This window comes from Rana temporaria, chromosome 3, assembly GCF_905171775.1.
Source record: "Rana temporaria chromosome 3, aRanTem1.1, whole genome shotgun sequence".
In the NCBI taxonomy this organism is placed as follows: domain Eukaryota; kingdom Metazoa; phylum Chordata; class Amphibia; order Anura; family Ranidae; genus Rana; species Rana temporaria.
In genome coordinates, this window is record NC_053491.1 from 304,408,295 (window position 1) to 304,416,083 (window position 7,789).

A 7,789-nucleotide genomic window follows, 5' to 3' on the forward strand; every position below is an offset into this window, starting at 1 on the left:
TGGACGTTGGGGCAACAATGTAGCCAAAGTCCTGTCCTCCCGTAGGATTGGCCAGTACTTCCTTCTATGATTTTTTCCAGATCCTGGTATTGTTGACTGTTACCTGTAATAAAGGCCATATCCATGGCTGTTGAAGGCTTTGGTGGTTTTGCCTGGAACATTGTTTCCCTATCCATATTGCGAATGGTCATCTTTAACTTTGTTAGCACTTCTCGTTTGTAACCCTTTTCCAGAAATCTTGCAATCAGTAATTCAGCCTGTTGGTCATAATCTTCTATTTTGTGACAGTTTCTTCTAATGCGAAGTAGTTGACCCTTTGGGATGTTCCCTGTCCATTTGGGATGATGGCAAACTGGATACTGGTATGTAGCCATTCCTATCTGTTTTTTTGAAATAGGTCCTTAGTGGCTAACATACCATTATGTTTGAAAATTTGTAGATCAAGATAATCAATGGTCTGTGCATCCCATTTACCTGTAAAAGTAATACCAAAATCTATTTTCATTTAATTGTGATATGAAGTTTTCCAAAGACTCAGATGTTCCCTCCCATTAGAATGTTCAAGTCATCCTATATAACGTCTATAGAGCCTGAGTTGGGGTATATCCAAACTGTACACGTAATCGGCTTCCCACATATCCAGGAAGAGGTTCGCTACGCTTGGTGCGAAGCGAGCCCCCATCGCGATCCTTTCTTTTTGAACATAGAAGTCGCCTTTATACCAAAAATGGTTGTTCTTCATGGCCATCTCAAGGCCTTCCAAATAAACAGGATTTGTTCTGTCTCATTGTGGTGTGTTGGTGTAGTGCCAGTTCCACTCCCTTTAGGCCGTCTGACTGTCTGATGCTGGTGTAGAGGGAGTCAACGTCTATGGTTGCCATTAAAAGATATTTCTACATGGCTGATATTCTGAAGCTCCACTATTAGTTGTGTCCCATCTTTAAGGTGCGAACGTCCCTGGTAACCAAAGGTTTCAAGAACTGATCCAGATATTCTCCCAATCTTGAGAAAATTGAATTTATGCCACTTACTTGGGCCTACCAGGTGGTTTATTCTGCTCTTTATGAATTTTTGGCACTATATCTATATCTATATCTATATATCTATTTTACCATGTAGAGACGTCTATAAGGGTTTATTCTCTACCTAGTTACCGGCCTGTAATATACATAATGTTTTAAAATATTTTTAATCATTTAAATGTATGGCACATGTAGGTTTTTTCGATATACATTTATGCAAGAAGCTTATTTATATTATTGGTTTAATTATAGACACTTATATGAAAGCGCCATCATGGATGACGTTCCTCGCTAGGTTTCAACCTGAGGTTAATATAAAATGCCGCCAACGGACCGATATTTTATATTGCTATTTCTGCACATTATATAATGTGTATGTACGCGCTTTCCATTCTCTCCCTTTGGGATCAATATGATCCACCACTTTAGCATTGCTAGCAGACGAGACCCCACAATTTAGCGAGTTGTAAGTCGCAGCGTCATATTTAGTGACGCTCTCTGCTATGCATTGTAATGAATGGACAATATATGTGTTAGATTTTGGACTCCGATAAAATGGCCCACGCCAGTACTTCCGGTCGCTCGGGTACATAAACAATACCACAACCGCAATCAGATTCCCCAGATGAAGACACGTGACACGTGTCGTAACGGCGTAGGGATTTGGACGGCGAGGACGTACACCTGGAGTGACGTATACAGGCGCCTGAAACGCCGCTCGTTTTTTAAAAGTTCCTTTGCTGTATATTTTTTGAACACATGTAAGCGCAGCTTTTTTTCCCTCTTTAATAAATAATTAGCTTGTGCTTACTACTTCACGATGGGAGTCCCCTCCTTTGTTTTGTGTTTCCCCTGTTTCCTCTCCTGGGCACACTAACTGTTTGGATGGATAAGAGGACCCTATCAGGAGATCTAAGGAGGATTAGTGGAGCGTTATACGGAGGTCTGGTCGAGATAATTATAGTGGATGCACTTGATTATCTGTGCGGAGGTAAAGAGTCCCGGGAGCTCGGGGAGGGGATTATTACACCCATCTATCAACACTATCTATTGGATTACCTTGTGATCACATCAGCCACATCTCTTCTGGCAGCTTTTGCTTGTTTGAAGCATCAATATTAGCACGGGATCACCAGATTGATTTATTTATATATTTATTTCTCATCTTATGAATGGACACTCTTTCACGGCTAGAGACTTCACTATATACATTCATATATTGATTTTTATATGTATATATTTATTATCATTTTTTATATATTCACTGCATATTATATTTTACATTTTATGCACATTGTATATATAGAATTAGTATTTTCCGTTTGGACACTTACACTCCTTCACTGGATTGGATTGAGCTGTTTTTTGCTCGTGTTTGTGGTAACATTGATCAGTATTTATATTTATATTTATTTATTTATTTATTTACACTTAGCACTTTCACCATGTCAGCGTGCTAGGTTGCGCGGAACCCTTCACCTTTTTCATATATACAGTGTTGAAATAACGGCAAAACACATCAAAAATCATATCACAAACGCAACAGTTACATTTCTAGTGCGGTTCCATTAAAATATATTTTACCAGCAAATCTTGTGAAAAAAGTCCCCGACTATTACCAAAAACGCACTGCCCGCAAAACGCATAGATGTGAACTAGTACTATAGGAAACCATGTTAACCACTTCAGCCCCGGAGGATTTGGCTGCCCAATGACCGGGTCATTTTAATGCGATTCAGCACTGTGCCGCTTTAACTGAAAATTGCGTGGTCGTGCGACATGGCTGCCAAACAAAATTGATGCCCCACAAATAGAGCTTTCTTTTGGTGGTATTTGATCACCTCTGCATTTTTTTTATGCCATAAACAAGAAAACAGCGTAAATTTTGAAAAAAAATACATTTTTTTTTTTTACTTTTTTCTACATGTGATATTTGAAGGTAAACTTAAGGGCGTTCGATAAGAAATGGTGTCCAAGGGATTGCAGCAGGTGAATGACAAAGCCACAAGGCCCAGTTATAGCCCTGGTTCACATTGACAGCAGGAGGAAATCGCGCGAGTTCAGTTGAACTCACAATTTCATTGACTGCAGGGGGAATTTCAGAAACATCTGCACTGATATCAATACAGATCGCACCCCAAACTCACTCATCCATGTCTTTACGGACTTTGCTTTGTGCACTTGTCCAAATAATTTGGTGGAGGGGGGATTATGATGTGGGGTTGTTTTTCAGGGGTTGGGCTTGGCCTCTTAGTTCCAGTGAAGGGAACTCTTAAGGCATCAGCATACCAAGACATTTTAGACAATTTCATGCTCCCAACTTTGTGGGAACAGTTTGGGGATGGCCCCTTCCTGTTCCAACATGACTGAACACCAGTGCACAAAGCAAGGTCCATAAAGACATGGATGAGCAAGTTTGGGTTGGAGAAACTTTTTTTGATGCCCTGCCAGCACAGCGCCTCAGTGTGAAAGCACTCGGGCTTTGTAACATCTCTGATGTTTCCCTGTACAGAACGAGCGCAGCTCAGCCTTGTCCAAGCAGCTGCGCTCCGTTCTGCAAGACGTCCGCGTCATTTCCGGTGCGCGGACGTTTGCGCTCCAGCGTGGAACACGGAAGTGCGACTCTGCGTCCTTCCCCGATTTCCCCGCGAATTCGGGGCTATTTAAACTCCTCAGAGATGGCGGCAGGGTGTTCGGTTATTCTGTCGGATCCCTGCCGCCACTCGAGAAGCACTTGCTCCCAGCACCAAGCCCTGGAACCACTGCAGTACTCCTCACCAGCCTTCCTCCACACCTCGGATCTCTATCCCCCTGATCCACAGGCTGCATGCCTGTACCCAACTACACACAGCCTCAGCTTGACCAGTGATCTACAGCTTCCAGGATTCTTGGACCCCTTCGCCTATGAACTACAACCTTCCACTTGTGTACTACAACTACCAGCAGAACCGCAAGTATCTTGAATTAAGATTAATTCCCTGCATTGTGACCAGATATCTAATACATACAAGCTGTTGGGATTGTTACTAAGGAATGCTGATCCTTCTTGGTTCTATTCTACACACAAACTAAGGGATTGTTTCTATAGATAAAAGTACTCTAAATATTGTGAAGTAACAATATGACTGCCAGAGTTTAAATACTTGCTGCATAGAGACTTATCATAATAACGGTGTAGTAAAGTTAATACAGTCTGACTACATTTGTATTTGAAGGACTTTAATATAATCCCCATACTTCAACTTATAGAAGAATAAGCTCATATACTTTAATTAACTCACATGAGGTTGTGATGATGTAACCCCTAACTTTCTGATACATAAGAGAGTGCACTGGTGGTTAAACCTGAGAAACCTCTTTCTGCTGAGATCAAATCGTACCTGCTATTAATAAAGTGTCAGGAGTGTCACATAATAACCAAACCCCATACAAACTAGGAACAATGGATCCAGCAGAGCTTGCTAACCACCTAGTTGGACTTTCACAAAGAGTGGATAACCTCACTACTAGTATGAATGAATTGCGTTTTGAAAATGACGCCTTACGCAACCAAAACCTTGCATTACCCCGGGAGAGACCTGAGCCTAAGGTCTGCCCCCCAGAACCCTTTTCAGGGGACCGAAATTTTTTTCGCCAATTCATTAGTGCTTGCCGTCTCATGTTTGATTTGCGCCCTCGCACCTACCATTCAGACAGGGTTCGTATCCTTACTCTTATATCCTACTTAAGAGGAGAACCTAGAATCTGGGCTGATGCTTATGTGGAAGAACATGGTGATTTACTGGGGGCTTTTAATACATTTTTGGATGAGATGTCACTTCTCTATGAAGATCCAAACAAACAGCTTACAGCAGAGAACACTATCAGGAGCCTCAAACAGGGGAAAAGACCCGTAGAAGATTATATTTCGGAATTCAAGTGTTGGAGTAGAGAAACGCAATGGACAGATATTGCTCTCCGTAATCAATTCAGATTAGGACTATCCGAATCTATGAAGGACGAAATAGCTCGTGTAGAGCTTCCTCCGTCCCTTGAGGACCTCATGCATTTATCCCTTACCATTGACCGACGTCTCCGTGAAAGGAAGGCTGAACGCTTCAACACTTATCTTCCCCCACAATTCAGAAGATCTAGATCACCCCCAAAGGAGGTTCCAATGGAACTTGGAGCTGTCAGAGCTCCTTTATCATTTGCAGAGAAACAACGCCGCAGAGCTCATAACCTCTGCCTCTATTGTTCCGCCCCAGACCACATTGTCTCCACTTGCCCACTCCTCAAGAAGAACTCCGAAGGTAATTTTTTAAACATAAGTAAGACTAATCCAGCAGGAAATACTACTAATCGTTTTATTTATGTCACTCTTACCTTACAGTGGGATCAAGAAAGACTTAGCATTGATGCGATGGTGGATACCGGCGCCTGCGGAAATTTCATTGACTTAGGAATTGTAAAGTCTAATAAAATTCCATGTCTGATTAAACAAAATCCTCTCTCTGTCACTTTTATTGACGGTTCAAGTTCCATTTCGGGTCCTATTTCCTCTCAAACCTCACCCCTACTGGTCTCTTGTAGGAATGACCATACAGAGACTCTTGTCTTTGATGTCATTCCATCCCCATTATTTCCAATAGTCCTTGGGTTACCTTGGTTAATACTCCATCAGCCAACTTTCCTTTGGGCTAACCTCTCACTTAATCTAAATTCTACATATTGCCAGGAGAATTGCTACCCTATTCTTTCGATTCTCTCTGCAACAGTTGACTCAAAAGATCTCCCTAAATATCTACAAGATTTCTCAGATGTGTTTAGTAAAACCAAGGCAGAGATTCTTCCGCCCCATCGTATATACGACTGTCCTATAGATCTCATTCCTGATAGTCCTGTTCCAACTGCACGTATTTATCCTCTATCCCAACCAGAACTTGTACACCTGAAGGATTACCTCGATGAAAATTTGAAAAGGGGCTTTATCAGACCATCCACGTCTCCTGCAAGTGCAGCCATGTTTTTTGTTAAAAATAAAGATGGCTCACTACGTCCAATCATTGACTACCGTTGTCTCAATAGCATCACTATTAAGAACCGCTACCCCCTTCCTCTCATTCCAGAACTCATCGAACGTCTTCAAACTTCAAAAGTTTTTACAAAACTAGACCTCAGGGGTGCCTACAACCTGATCAGGATTCGTCCAGGTGATGAGTGGAAGACCGCTTTCAAGACTCGTTACGGTCTCTTCGAATACACTGTAATGCCATTCGGTCTGTGTAACGCACCCGCTACTTTTCAATGGTTCATAAATGACATTTTCCGAGATCTGCTTGACATCTGTGTTGTAATATACCTGGATGACATTCTGATCTACTCTGATACACTTGAGGAACACACTAAACATGTCCGTTGGGTTTTGGCCAGGCTCAGAACGCATTCATTATATGCCAAACTTGAAAAATGCGTTTTCAGTCAGTCAAGTATTTCCTTCCTTGGATACCATATTACTCCTCAAGGCATCCAGATGGAACCCTCTAAGGTAGAGTGTATCCTCTCCTGGCCAACTCCCAACTCTAGGAAGGCCCTTCAACGTTTTCTCGGTTTCTCAAACTACTATCGCAAATTCATCAAAGATTTTTCAGCAATTGTCAAACCATTGAGTGCCCTTACTAGCACGAAGATACCTTTTACATGGTCAAAGGAAGCCCAGATTTCTTTTGACGCTCTTAAGCACTGCTACACTTCTGCTCCCATCTTACAATTACCCAACCCACAATACCACTTCACTGTGGAAGTAGACGCCTCCCATTATGCTCTTGGAGCTATACTTTCTCAACGTCCAACTCTATCTGAGCCTTTACACCCAGTAGCTTTTTTTTCTAGGACCTTGTCCTCACCAGAGAAGAATTACCCCATTGGTGAAAAGGAGCTTCTTGCAATTAAAGATGCACTACAAAATTGGAGGCACCTATTGGAGGGTAGCACACACCCAATTACCATCCTTACTGACCACCGTAATTTACAGCATTTAAGGACATGTAAGACACTCTCTGCCCGTCAAGTTAGGTGGAGTTTATTCTTTGACAGGTTTAATTTTTACATATCATATAGACCTGGTTCACAGAACATCAAGGCTGACTCTTTATCCCGCATGCATGAAGACCAGACCACTGAGATTCCTCCTCTTTTAGACAGTTAATCTCACAGTCACTCTCCAGAGATCTCTCTTGTCTACCAAAAGATCTTACCAGATTGCCAGATGGAGTATATACTTTCAATAATAAGATTTTTGTTCCGCCCAATTTACAACTTACGCTTCTCAAACATCTTCATGATTCACCCTTAGCCGGCCATCCCGGAATCAATAAAACCATCCATCTTGTTAAGAGAGACTACTGGTGGCCTAATATGGCAAAAACAATCCACACTTATGTTAATTCATGTGAGATTTGTGCTCGTAACAAGCATTCTAGAAAACCCCCTTCTGGCCTACTTACTTCTATTCCAGTGCCCAACAGACCGTGGGAAGTTGTGTCGATGGACTTTATTGTTGATCTCCCTAAGTCAAACGGTGCTAACACCATCATGGTCACAGTAGACCTTTTGACCAAAATGGCACACTTCACTCCTTTGAAGAAGTTACCAACTTCCCATGAAACTGCAAAAGCTTTCATTTCCAATGTTCTTAAATTACATGGACTACCCTCTCAAATCATATCAGATCGTGGAACTCAATTTGTTTCTAAATTTTGGAAGGCCTTATGTAATACTTTGCAAAT